Here is a 14902-nt window from a genome sequence, read left to right as displayed (position 1 = left end):
TATGAATTTCTTGTAAGGCTAATATTTCAGAGAAGACTTCAGAAAAGTGCTCATTGAGTTCAAATGAATTTCTACAAATTTCTACAAATGAGGGTACAGTCTCAGAGAGGTGCCAGAGGCTGGGAGGCAGCAGAGCCACCATGAAGACCCACCAGGAGTCTCCCAGGCTCTCAGAGCTGCTTCTTCACCCGAGTGTCCATCCTCTTCCCAGAGCTGATCCTCAGTTCTGCTTCCATAAAGTGTGTTTGTTTGTGGAATGAGAAATGGCATCGCCCTCAGCCAAGAACACTGGGCAAGAAACCCCTTTCAAGAATGCTCCAACTCTTTGGGAGGAGAAGTTGCTTCTTTTATTTTCAATTCAATTTCACTCTCTATTTTGAAGAACCTCATTGTTTTATTATCACAGAGGATGAGATGGTTGGATGGCATCACCGACGCGATGGACATGAGTTTGAGTAGGCTCCGGGAGTTGGTGATGGACAGGGAAGCCTGGCGAGCTGCAGTCCATGGGGTCCCAAAGAGTCAGACACAACTGAGTGACTGAACTGAACTGATTGTTTTATTTTAAAAAAAAAAAACAAAAAAACCTATATTTAGCAAATACTTATGATGCACATGACTTTCTGGTTCTTGGAAGATTCAAGATGATATACCATGTTGGGTAAGAGTAAAGGCTTGGAGGTCAAATTCCAGTTCTGTCACATTCCAGTTATGAACATTTGGACAAGTTACTTATCATCTTTCCGCTCAAGATGTGGAAACAATCTAAGTGTCGATTGACAGATGAGAGGCTTAAGAAATTATGGTATATATATTGGGTTGACCAAAAAGTTTATTTGGGTTTTCCATATATTGGTCAACCCAATGTATACAATGAAATATTATTCAGCTTTAAAAAAAAAAAAAGGAAATCTTGCCATTTGCAACAATGTGAATGAGACTGCAAGACATTATTCTCACCGAAATAAGCCAGACAGAAAAAAACTGCATAATCTCACTTATATGTGGAATCTGAAGTAGTTGAATACATGGGAGTTAAGAATAGAATGGTGGTTAGCAGGGGTGGGAAGGTGGGGAGAGTGGGGAGATGTTGGTCAAAGTTACAAAGTTGCAGTTATGTAGTCTAGAGACCTAATGTTCGGGTTGTAGTTAAGAATACCATAATGATTACTGGAAATCTGCTAAGACAGTAGATTTCCGGTGCTCTTGCTAACAATACCCAAAAAAGGTAACTATTAGAAAAGATATGTTAATTAGCTTAAATGCAGTAATCATTTCACTACATATGTTTATCAAATCACCATGCCATACACCTAAAACATTAATAAGTTCTATTTAAAAAATCAATTTATAAAATAAATAAGAAATTCAGAATCCCTGTCTATAAAACAGAGATAACACTAATCCCTTGTCTACAGAATTGTGTTGAGTGTTAAATTAGAGAATACAATTGTCCCTTGGTATTCATGTGGAATTGGTTCCACCACCCACTCACCTTCAACAGATACCCAAATCTGCAGATGTTCGAGTCCCTTAAATAAATGCCTAGTACAGTTAGCACTCCGCACCCAAGGCTCTACATCCGTGCAGTTTGAAATCCAAGGTTGTTTGAATCTGCAGATGCAGAGCCTGGATACAGAGGGCTGACTGCGCGTGTAAAATTGTTAGTAGGGTGTCAGCGCCTGTAAGTGTTCAAAAAGTATTTGTGGCTACTATTATTATTGTTTTTGTTATCATGATTGTGGATATTATTATTAAGATTCTTGTTACTATTACTTTTACTGTTCCTGTCCTGAAGGACTTAATAGCCCAGTTGGTGATAGAAGACAAGCACAGTCAGAAACTTCAAATAACAGTGTGAGGGACTGGAACAGAGAGAGCAGCTAGGTCTGGGGTCACTTGCCATGAGCCTGCAGTGGCTGCCTCAAGTGCTATGGGGAGAAGAATTCCAACGTTCTTGACAGTCTTGGAGAAAGAGAGCACCCATACCATTTGGTGATATTTTCCTGGGAATGAGGCGTATGAAGGAGGTTATACCACACATATTTACCATTCTTAGAATAAATGATGAAATGCCAGAATAAAGTCATTTCTGTAGAAAATAAGATAGCTGGACCTTGGAGGATGAGTTTAATGGGCACAGAAGGAGATGAAGTAAGGGAAGGAAAGGTATCTGGCGCCAGGGATTTTGTGAGCAGATGTGCCAAGGGTAAGATCCACATGGCCTATTTGGGTGGCAATAAGTAGACCAGTCTGCCCAAAGAAGGGTCTGATGCTAAAGATTAGCTCTACAAATACGGTCGCCAGAGCCATTGAGCTAGGGACCCAACATCAAATAAGCTTCTCCCATTGTTCCCATAAGTTCCTGCTTATGCACTGGGGCATTTGCCTGGATTTGAAGCTCAGACAATGTGGGCAATAGCAAGTCTCTAGCAGCATCTCGTCTCGTATGGAGCTGTTCAAAGGCTCTTTCCCATCATCCCTGCTCATGAAGACCATCCTTTTATGTTTAGTCCTTGACTGCTGTTCAGAGCCCACTATTCAACATGCACTTGGCCCTGCAGCCCCAAACATCTGACTCTCAGCAAACGCAAATGCACACATAGATAAAAAGTCATCTCTTGTGTGAAAACCATGTAAATCTTATTCATGTTGAATTGATTCTTGGTGCTTTTCAGGTCTACTACATCCTTCTACTTTTCTGTACAGTTTAATTTTTGAGAGTTTGATATTGAAACTCTAACTAAAGATCTTAATTTATCTATTTAAAAAATAATTGTTACAGTGAAACTGTATGTAACTTTGTCCTGTATTTTCCAAGTCTCCTATAAATGTGTTATCACTTTTATAATTTAAGAAAGAAAGAAAAAAAAAGAATCCACCTGCCAGTGTAGGAGACATGGGTTCGATTCCTGATCTAGGAAGATCCCACGCGCTTCAAAGCAACTAAGCCCATGAGCCGCAACAATTGAGCGGGTGCTCTCGAGGCCAGGAACTGCGATGACTGAAGCCCGATGCCCACCCTAAGGCCCATGCCTCTCCATGAGGGAAGCGTCTGAGATGAGAAGCCTGCACACCACAACTAGGGAAGAGCCCCCACTTGCTGCAACTAAGGAAAAACCCTCACAGTAATGAAGACCCAGCACAGCCAAAAATACATTTTTTAAAAAGTCATCAAAGATGAAAAATAAAGAATCAACCTACTAGAAACTGTAGTTCCCTATGCCTTCCCTCTGTTCAGAACTGGGCAAGCTCTGGGTGGGATATCAGAGGGATTTATTAAGAACCACAAATGAGGATGGGAAATTCTGAAATACTCCTGTTTTCAAAACTTCATAATGTGGCATAATGGGATCTTATTCATTTTTTGATGGAGTCTCTGCCTCTACCACAGAACAGAAACTTCTATATTGGTTGGGACTTGTATGGTTACAAACGACAGAGCACTGACAAACTCGCTGAAGCAGAAGAAGGGGCCGTTACGAGGGATAACGTGACGCCTGTGAAACCCAAAGACAGGCATACGCCTGGGCAGACACTGGGGCACAGAACTCCAAGACCATCAGGGTTCCCGTTTACTCTTCTTGTCTCTGTACCTCCACTCCTTCACTTTCTTACTTACATTCTTCCTTTTAGCTGGCCACCACCTTTCTCCAGGTGGTGAAAAACACGGGGGTCGATAGCTCTTAAATGTACCAGTACAGCTACGTAGCTTTGGGCACCTAAGAGATCATCTTCACATTCTCTCTGGTTCCAAGGTGAAAACCCCCCTAGGAGGACTCAGTGAAGCAGTGTTAAGTCAGACAGACTCCAGAGAGCCCTCAAACAACATGGCAGCTCCTATGGAACCACAAAGACAGGTGAAGAATGAGGAAACTTCTGGAAGAAAGCAGGTGAGGTGCTGGGCACACAAAACTAGAGGTACCTGTAACACCTTCTCTTATTTGTTTTGTCATGCCAGCTCAGCTTTGCTATCAACCAACAATTCCATTCATTTCATAAGCATTTAATAAACAATTACTGACTGTATGCTGTGTGCCAGGTACTATGCTGGGTTCTAAGGATGAAACAACAACCACGATGCTCTCAGAATGCCAGACATTCAGAGATGCAGATACAAAGTAGACTTGGTTTAGGACCTCTAGGAGCTTACCACTTAACTGAAGGCAGAAGACTGCATTTGGAGAATCACGAAGGGGTAAGCTGTGTGCTATGGACGATGAGGGTACATGAAAGTGAGTGGGGTCAGTGAGGCCTGGAACATTCCTGAGAAGCATCTTGGAGAGGGTGATACTCCAGCAGGGTCTGTAAAGGGTGAGGAAGTTTTTGTTTATGACTACATGTGTTTAAAGTGCAGGATTTTCACGGTATCACACTAAGTGAGGCCTCTGCTTCTGGCTCTCTGCATCTGGAGGCCTTCCGGAATGCAGCTGGCGGCCAGTGGCCCTGTTCCCCTCTCAGAGACGGGACTACCACCCACAGCTCTCTGATAGCCTAGTGTTTTATTGCCATGGCCTGTTGGATCAAAGCCTCTGAGTCTGAGGCAAGTTCAGAATAATTTCCTTCAAGGATTAACTCATCTTTCTGGGCTTGGGGAGCTACACAAGCAACATCTGGTACAGCCTGCAGAGGGGTGCTTCACCCAAGGAGTCTCAGATTTCAACATGTGAGCCATCCTGCTGAATAACATCATCGACGGGAAACGGCACTCAGAGACCTCGTCTCGTCGTAACAAGAGCTCTGCGTAGCGCCCCGTGGTCATGTTTTGCACATGACCATAATAAACGGTGCAAACTGTCACAGGTTTATCACTTTGTCTCTTGCCAAAGGGACTGAATTCCACACTGATGGGGTGGAAATCCCCTGTGGGTGACTTCTGGGGTCATCCCATAGCCCATGGTAGCACTCTTAACCACCCCATCCTATGCACGTGCTGGCATGTAGGCTCACGTGTTAATGTGGTCACAGGGAATCTCTCAGTCACTTCCTTTTCTCAGAGCCCGTTCTCACCTTCCTGTCTGCCCAGGTATCCTGGAAAGTCCTTGGTGGGGCCCCTTTCCTTGCTCTTTGGTAAATCTTGGCTTTATTCCGCCATACTATGGTTTTGATATCTCTTCCTTCTGCATCCTATAGGTCAGTCCCACCACTCCTGGAGTTCTCTTCAAGGTCAAGATTTTACCACGCTCTTCAAGGTAAAACACTGCGACTGTTGGGTGTTACATGTTTATCATCTATAGGAGTACTACTCTCACCATGCGAGACTCACCAATGAGCAAAAGGAAACTCTGTGTGAACTGCCCAGGTTACAAGATAGAAACCCATGTCCATCTCACTTCCAAGACTGTGCTCATTTTAAGGGATAAACATGGGAAACCCAGAACATGGTCATAGGAGTCCCACATGGAATCCCTACTTCCAAGAGGGGCAGGGAGAAGGAAAGAGAAATAAAGACAACGCTACCCAGAGCAGTGACTCTGAGTTCAAAGGAGGAGAACCTTGAGACACGGTGAAGTGTGTCTAAGGCCACAGTTGGCAAATATTGAGACCACTGGCATGAAGAAGGTGACTGGCAAGTATCGTTAAGAGAAGCTTCAGCTGAGTGACGGGTCTGGTAGAGGTTAAGTAGTGGGTAGACTCCAAACAAAAGGAAAGGGCCACCAGACGGATGAATAAAGTGAGAGACTGTTATATATCTATTAAACTTGAAACTTGGAGAAGGGGAGAGTACCGAGAAATTGTTTTGACAAGTCCTTCAGGTGATTCACATACACACTAAAGTTTGTGAACCACTGCTAGGGCAGAGTTCCTCAGCCTTGGTTCCACACCGGAATCACTTGGAATAATGATGCTTCTGCTCTATTCCTGAAATTGATTTAGCTGTTCCAGGCATTAGGGGTGTACAAAGCTCTCCAGGTGACTCTAATGTGTAGTTACAGTTGAAACTACTGCTATCTCAAAGAGGATGGGGAAGGAGTGAAAATAGCAGTGATGCAGAGGATTAGCTGTGCCAAGGCATTGTGCTGAAGATACAAGAACATGCTTTTGAAGGGACTTCCCTGGCGGTCCTGTGGTTAAGAATCCGCCTTCCAATGCAGAGGACACAGTTCGATCCCTGGTCAGGGAACTAGGATCCCATATGCCATGAGGCAACTAAGTCCTCAAACTACTGAGCAACTACTGAGCCCACCTGCTCTTAGAGGCTGAGAGTTGCAACAAAAACCCAACACAGTCAAAATTTTAAAAAATTTTTTTGATAAACAAAAGAAGAACATACTTGGCAAATGTCATTAATGGGCATAAGGAAAACCCAACATGCTCCCCAATACCTTATGGGCTTTGCTTCAGTGAATCTTCATGACAAGTCTATGAGGCAGGTAATATCGTTATTCCCATTTTACAGGTGAAGAGACTGAGGTTCCAAGAAGTTACCTGACTTGCTGGGGTGTCAAAGCAGGAACTTGAAAATCAAATCTTTGACTCCAAAGTACTGATTCTTTTTTTTAACTGCAATAAAATATACACAACTTAAAAACTGCCACTTTCACCATTTTGAAGCATACAGTTTTAGTGGTATTAAGTATATTCACAATGTTATGTAGCCATCACCACAATCCATTTCCAGAACTTTTTCATCATCCCAAACAGAAACTCTGTACCCATTAAACAATAATTCCCCATTCTCCTCTCCCCGCACCCCCGCCCCGCCCCGCTCTGAGCTCCTAGTCACTTCTATTCTGTTGTTTGTCTCTATGAATGAATGTATACATTCTAAATCACGGTTTCCAGATAGGCCCAAAGAAAAAATGGAGATGCTGAAATTGATCAAATTTCTCCCTTGAATAAGGGTATTTCTGAGTTAGATGAGGCTCCCACCTCAAATCTAAATACTGAACAATGTGTGAAGTGAAAGTCTTAGTCACTCAGTCATGGCCAACTCTTTGGAGTCCCATGTATTGTAGCCCTCCAGGCTCCTCTGTCCATGGAATTCTCCAGGCAAGAATGCTGGAGTGGGTAGCCATTTCCTTCCTTCTCCAGGGGATCTTCTTGACCTGGGGATCGAACCCAGGTCTCCTACACTGCAGGTGAATTCTTTACCATCTGAACCACCAGGAAAGCCCAATTCCCACCAAACAGCTGATGTTCTCTTGCCTCGGTGCCACAGCACAGGTGAATCCCTTTTCCCTCCTCGCCTCCACTGAGCAAACTGTCTCCTCCTTCAAGTCTCCTTCTGGGCATGACCCTCCCTGAGGACCCAAACCAAGCTCTTCAACTAGCATGGTCCCACAGACCCAGATTTGCAAACTAGTGTTAACTCCAATCACCTACACGTCTTATTAAAACGCAGATTTGGATTTAATGAGTCTGAGTTGGGGCCCTAGGACTCTGCATTTCTATCAAGCTTCCCGGTCCCTTGAGCAGTGGGGTCAGAAAGGGTAGTACTTCACCACTGCACATTCTTCCTTCTTTAGTGTTTCTTTGGCTGTTTCTCCTCTCCACTATAAATACCTTGAGGGCAGAAAGCCATCTCCTTTATTGTTATATTCCAGAACTTAGCATGGTGCCAACCCAGAATAACTCTCAATAAATGTTGAATGAATGAATAAATAAATGAGCTCACAGGTTGGAATGATAAAAAAGAACCAGATCTGTGAAGAGCCTGGTAAACCATACTAAGGAATTTGAAATTTATCCTGAAGCTATGGGGAGTTACTGAAGGATTTTAAGAGGCTGATATAACACATATGTATGTATGTGCGGTGTGTAACATGTGTTGGAAAGAACCAAGAATGAAATCAAGGAAACCATAGTGAGCTATTGCACTAGTCCAAGCAAATAATTATGAAGGCCTGCACTAAGATAGTGATGGTGGGAATGGGAAGGAGGAAGAGGATTCATGGCCATAGAGATGATTAACGACACAGTCCCCATTTGCTTCCCACAGACCCAGTTTATTCCTGGCACACTTATTAAAAATGTCACTTTTATTTACAGAATGCCCTGGTTTGGATGATAATTATCTTTTAACCCTGTACATAGGAGATGAAGTTAACAGAACATGAGGTGGGGGTGAGGAGCAGAGTGTCTCTACCTTGAGCGACCCAGTGAATGGTAATACCATTTACCAACCAGGCAGTCCAGAAAAAGCTGTGGGAGAAGTTGTTTCTCTTTAAAATAAAAATAGTTAAGTTAACAAGTGCTAAACTGGGTGTGGGGAAAGGGAACCCTCCTACACTGTTGGTGGGAATGTAAATTAGTTCAAGTCTCTATGGAACAGTATGGAGGTTCCTTAGAAAACTAAAAATAGAATTACCAGAAGATCTAGCAATCCCACTCCTGGGAAATACCCACACAAAGTTATAATTAAAAAAGATATATGCACCCCTATGTTCATAGCAGCATTGTTCACAATAGCCAAGATATGTAAGCAATCTAAATGTTCATCAGCAGATGAATGGATAAAGATGTGATACATGTATGCAATAGAATACTACTCAGCCATTAAAAAGAACAACATAATACCATTTGCTGAAGAAGGAAATGGCAACCCACTCAGTATTCTTGCCTGGAGAATCCTCATGGATGGAGGAGCATGACGGGCTACAGTCCATGGGGTCACAAAGAGTCGGACACGACGGAGTGACTAACATACAACGCCATTTGCAGCAACATGTATGCAACTAGAGATTACCATATTAAGTGAAGTAAGTCAGAAAGAGAAAGACAAACACCATATGAAATCACTTATATGACACAAATGACTCACAAAACATAGAGTCTGTTACAAAACAGACTCGCAAACATAGAGATTAGACTTATGGTTGCAGAGGGATAAAGGGAAAGGGACAGACTGGGAATGTGGGGGTGGTAGATGCAAAATATTACATTTTTGAATGGATAAACAACAAGGTACCACTGCATAGCACAGGGAAATATATTGAGTCTCCTGGGATTAAACCATAATGGAAAAGAGTATTTTTAAAAAAGAATATATATGTATGTGTAAAAATAAGTCACTTTCTGTACAGCAGAGATTGGCACAACGTTGTAAACGACTGTGCTTCAATCAAAAAAATAAAAATAAAACATAGTTAAGTCAATGACAAGCATTCAGTAAATCGCACTAAGAGCATCACAAAAATCGCAAAGGAGACACAGAAATGGCTGAAGTCTGGGGAATTCTGAGGGAAAGGGTTATCCTCCTACTCTGAGCCTCGGAAGCTAATTAGTCTCAGGACCGTTCATTAGGAAACCTGCCCTCATCTGCCATTCACACTGACTGCAGATGGAACTCGAAATGGCCAATTCCAACTTTTGTTTCTCACTTATTTTATTCCTTTCAAGTCACTGCCACATCTGCTCCCGACAGCTAAAGACTTTTGAGTATCTTCAGCATTAACTGGATCCAAGCTGGCCATGGTCGTTCAGACAGTCAAAATAACGGCATTGCACGCCACGGCCTGGTGAATCGAGTCTACTCACAAGAAGACGTGCCCTGGTTTGAGCCAAAGGTCAGGGAACACCGGAATGTTCTACCACCTTTATAAGCCCCGTGACCCAAAATCCTAACTAATCTCTATTCCTACTTGCCAGCACCTCAGCTCTTTCTTCCTCCTACAACATGTCAACAACTGGGTAATTATTTAATAAACTTCAGAATATACCTTTGCTTCTTCTCCTGGCCAGAGAGACCAGGGATTTTCCTGGTTTCAGTTTCAAGGTGGCTCTGACTTCAGAGTTCCAAGTGCAGTCAAGCAGAAGAATAAATTCACTAGCTAGAGCCTTTGGGGGGAACTTTCAAACAAAACTGTGGCTTTTCAAGTATTAAGAGGAAATGACAGACTGAACTAAGTTCAGTATTCATTTTAATACACGTGTTAAAGGTTATGTTAGCAGCTGTCAGATCGCTGGCCAACCCTAACTACATCACTCTTCGCCCTAAATCAGATATCTTGAGTGGTACCCGAAACTTGCTTCTCTGGTCTGACCCTGAGCAATAGGGTTGTTCTGGAAGGTGAATTTTGTCTTCCAGGCATTCCTATCACTTGTGCTAGTATTAGCCTGATAAGTAAGAGAGCTGGAACCCAGGACTCCAAGCCCTGAGACCCTTCTGCTGCTGCTAGAGGCTCTGAGAACTCTACATCCTACATCCACGTCGCCTGCCGGAGGTCGAATGCCAAGCCCACTGGTCTGCCACATGTGAGGACTTCTGTTACCCAGTTGGGGGCAGCCTAAGTGGTCTCTCCTCTTCTCCCTACTATGACTGCATCCTTGGCTCGTAGAGAGCAGATGTTTCTAGCCCCAAGCCTGTCTTAATGCACCAACCAGAAGCAAGAGATACCAAGACCTCAGAGACCTAGGAAACCACCCTCACAGCCACCGGAGCCTTGGCATACTAAGAGTTACCCCTAGCCTGCAGCCCCGCGGCCCCATGGACTCCTTAGCCGTTTTCGTCACTGCCCAGCGGCCGTGCATGGCGTGGGAGAGCTCCTCCCAAACTCCCCCTGAAGACCGGCGGGCACCGCAGCCCTGCCTCTGTGTACCCCCACTGCCCCTCCCTGCCACCCCGCCCAGCCGCCAGTCTTGGCAGCACAGCGCACTACCAGGATTCATCCTTGGAAGCAGCAAAACAGGCACTGCATTTTCTAAACTCGCTAGGTTAGGGATTTCACCCCCTCAAGGCCTTGTGTGGTGTGATCCTACAGACGCTGATAAGTTAACTCATACTCACGTGGGAACAGATGATAACTACACGGTCCTGGTGGGCAGGCTGACTGTTGGGGTCACATCCCTGGGTTTGAAGCGTCATCACTAGGGTGGTACCTGCCGGGTGAAAACCTCACAGCACGCACCTTCATTTCCTTGGTGGTAAAATGGGGCTAATTATGAGATGATCGCCTTCTCACATCGTCTTTGCAGTTGTTGGATGCTCAGTCAGTATTAACAGGACATGAGTAATAATGCAAGCAAGTAAAAACATGTTCTTGGTGGTTAAGCAAAAGTCCCTGGATACCTGAAAAATACTGAAAAAAAGTGAACACTGTCTCCCCATAGGTAAATCCAATTTTGTCCTTTTCAAAATGAAAAAAGGATTTTGTGGACAGTGAAAGTATTTGATCTGATGCTACAATAGTGGATACGTTTCACTACACATTTGTCAAACCTCATGGAATGTGCATCACACCCAGAGCGAACCCTCATGGATGCTGTGGGTTATGGTGTAATGATGGATCAAGGGCCTGTATCAAGGTAGGCCATCTATAAAGCCTATTATTTCTCTTTTTTTAATATAAATTTATTTATTTTAATTGGAGGCTAGTTACTTTACAATATTGTAGTGGTTTTGCCATACATTGACATGAATCAGCCATGGGTGTACATCCTGAACCCACTCCCACCTCCCTCCCCATCCCATCCCTCAGGGTCATCCCAGTGCACCAGCCCTGAGCACCCTGTCTCATGCATCAAACCTGGACTGGTGATCCATTTCACATATGATAACACCCATGTTTCAATGCTATTCTCTCAAATCATCCCACCCTTGCCCTCTCCCACAGAGTCCAAAAGACTGTTCTATACATCTGTGTCTCTTGCTGTCTCGCATGTGGGATTATCGTTACCACCTTTCTAAATTCCATATATATGCGTTAGTATACTGTATCGGTGTTTTTCCTTCTGGCTTACTTCACTCTGTATAATAGGTTAAGCCCATTATTTCTAAGTTATGTTTCTCAAAGCTGGAATCTCTCTCTCGCTGTGCCCCCTGTTCCCCACTCACTGGTCATTCCACACTGACCACCAAGCTGTAAGGTTACGGAGGACCAAAAGCCTGTGAATTCCCCTGGGTTCTGTAATGAGTCAGCTTGCCAGAAAGAGGAAAGGGAATATGGTGATTGATGACTGATGTCTATAAAAGCAAAATGTTCTCAGACCGTAAGGAAGTGTAGGTGAAGTGGCGGGCCTTCAAAGAGATCCCAAAAGAGAAAGTGGATGGAAAACGAACAAGATTAGAAGAGGCAGAGACAGAAGTGCAAGATCACAAAGAAAAACCCAAGAGAGAATGAGAAAAGCTATGACCAACCTAGACAGCATATTAGAAAGCAGAGACATTACCAACAAAGGTCCATCTAGTCAAAGCTATGGTTTTTCCAGCAGTCGTGTATGGATGTGAGAGTTGGACCATAAAGAAAGCTGAGTGCCAAAGAATTGATGCTTCTCAACTGTAGTGTTGGAGAAAACTCTTGAGAGTCCCTTGGACTGCAAGGAAATCAAACCAGTCAATCCTAAAGGAAATCAGTCCTGCATATTCATTGAAAGGACTGATGCTGAAGCTGAAATTTCAATACTTCGGCTATCTGATGTGAAGAAGTGACTCATTTGAAAAGACCCTGATACTGGGAAATATTGAAGGCAGGAGGAAAAGGGGACGACAGAGGATGAGATGATTGGATGGCATCACTGACTTGATGGACCTGAGTTTGAGAAAGCTGCGGGAGTTGAGAAAGACAGGGAGGCCTGGCGTGCTGTAGTCCATGGGGTCACAGAGTCAGGCATGACTGAGTGACTGAACTGAACTGAGATGGAGATGCTCTTGACCATGGACAGGAGGAGAGCGGGCACCAGAGAGGAGGTGGTAGAAGACAGGGATGGGGTTCTGTTTGCAGAGAGGGGAGCAAACAGCCTCGCCCTCTCTGCCTTGGGAGCTTAGATAAAAAGGGGAAGGAAGAGGGGTTTGTAGAAGAGCAGTGACAGAGTCAGCTGGTCTCTGCCCCATACCCTGTACTGCAGAATCCACGTGATGAATGAATGAGTTGCCCAGAAAAGGTGAATTTACCATCAGTATCCCCAGTTTGGATGAAAGGGCGAAATAGCTGGGAAGATTTTCCAACCAAAAATGCTGAATTAAAGAGGCTCCAAAGGCAAGATGACAGCATTTGTTAAATCACAGATGCAGTTCCCATGGGTGCCACCATTCCCACGTACAGGATTTCTCCTGCAGATGTCCTTGCAACCGTGTGAAATGCTGTATGTACTAGGTCATTCACTTGTAATTGCAAAGTGTGGAAACCACATGACTGATCATCAAACAGGGGACTTGTTAGATAAAGGATGGCACATGGAATACTATACAGGGGTAAAAAACAGAACAAAGAAACACGAAGAAGCTATGTATTGGTAAGGACGTATCTCTGAGACACACCGCCTAGTCAAAAAAGGCAGGCTCAAAACTGTTTGCAAGGTATGCTACATTTGGGAAAGAAATTAAAAGGGAAATCATTTTAAAGGTATGTTTCTGCTTGTATTTTCATTGAAAGGGGCTATCTGCCAGAAGAGGGGTGAATTAAGTGTGGGAAGAGGTAAGTACAAAGGCTCTTCACAGAGGACCTTTTTATATTGTTTTGATGTTTGAATCGCATCAATATATGACTGATTCAAAATTTTAAAAATAAGAAAACATGATTCAGAGTTGAAGGACTGCGAGTGAGGAACGGCTGAATGGCCGCTTATCTAGAAATTATCTTTCCACCCCAGCACAGTAAGTCCAGGAAACAATAGTTTGCTATATCTGCATATTAGAACTCTTGAGTGTTTGTATAAATCGGGGCTCTTCTAGGAATAAGCATGAGAAATCCAGCCCGCGTCTACCAAAGTTAAAGAAAGACTCACGTAACTGAAGAGTCCAGAGGTGGAGCCGGCTCCGGGGATGGAGGGCTTTGCGCATCACTGAGGGACTGCCTAGGCTGCAGGTTTCCCAGGCATCATCTCACGGCACCCTGGCCCAAACCACAGGGCAGATGGCTGGTAGCCCTGTCAGCATTTTCCAAGCATCGATTCTGTAGGTTGCCACCACCCCCAACGCGACTTTGGCATCCTGCTGCCCTTCATTTTAGAAGATGGATCTGCTGGGGGTGACCCAGGAGCATCAGAAACTTCTCCTCCAGGGCCTGAGGCTGCGGTTGCTTGCTCTCTTGTGCAACAGACAGGATGCAGATGTATGACATTCTGGCCTGGAGAATGCGGGGCATTCAGAGCCAGACCAAGAGTATGTGTGTGGGGAGACGGCTGGGCTTACAGGCTTGCCAGAATCAGGCAGTGGGAGAGAGTGAAGACCACTTATCTTCCTCCCACTGCCCCTTCCTCATTCCAGGCCCCAAATACCAGACCAGGGCGTCTCCAGCTGAGTGAAAAATGGGAACATGGGACCAGGCCACATGTAAGGGATGTTAGGAAATCCAGACACAGCACAACACTGATGCACTTAATTTGGTTTATGAAATGCAATTTCTGTGGAATCCTCTGTTAGTGTTTAGGGGGCAGAGGAGATGCACTTGATTATTAATCAGGAAAACAAGAGACCCAGACTGGAATCTGTGGCAGTAGAACCCCTTACAGGTCACTGAACTTCTCTTTTTTTTTTTTGCCTTAGCTTCTTCATTTGAAACATGTGACAATTAACTGTCTGACTAACCTCACAGAGATTAAATAAGAACACAAGAACTTTGAAAACATATAAACATGACTTTGAAGTTAACTGAAGGCAAACTGATTGCCTATATGCCTTACATTTATTATTATTTGTTAACCTGAAAAGATTGGCAGCCGGTAGAGTTTGGTTTACTCTGAATCGGGTTGGGCCGGTTTTTCTGGCCTTTGGGGTCAGGGAGGACTGAATTCTATAGTGGAATCTGGAGCCTTATGTCGGTGCAAGACCCGTTTCCCAGCCCTTTCTTCTGAGAAACGACTTTCCAGCACCATCAGCGTTTGGGTGGTGTGGACCCCTCCATCCTCCAGGGGTGAACACGTGACACCGGTCTGACCAATCAGAGCACTGCACTCCCCTGGGCGACAGGATGGGCATGTGACCCAAGGCAGCCAATCAGAGAAAGTGAGTTTCTTTTTTTTT

The 14902-nt window shown here is 44.2% G+C and overlaps 1 long non-coding RNA gene across 1 annotated transcript; it reads right to left on the bottom strand.

Moving 5' to 3' along the window:
- Positions 1–6306: 6306 nt before the first annotated feature.
- On the bottom strand, positions 6307–13923 carry LOC122423607. Its single transcript, XR_006264190.1, has 3 exons — positions 13666–13923; positions 10730–11021; positions 6307–6504 (listed from the first exon to the last, which is right to left on the bottom strand). It is a non-coding gene; the product is annotated as an uncharacterized LOC122423607 (long non-coding RNA).
- Positions 13924–14902: the final 979 nt, after the last annotated feature.

The sequence above is a fragment of the Cervus canadensis genome, chromosome 21, assembly GCF_019320065.1.
Source record: "Cervus canadensis isolate Bull #8, Minnesota chromosome 21, ASM1932006v1, whole genome shotgun sequence".
In the NCBI taxonomy this organism is placed as follows: Eukaryota; Metazoa; Chordata; class Mammalia; order Artiodactyla; family Cervidae; genus Cervus; species Cervus canadensis.
Note: the sequence above shows the minus strand (reverse complement) of the source record. Positions and strands in the feature narration are given on the sequence as shown.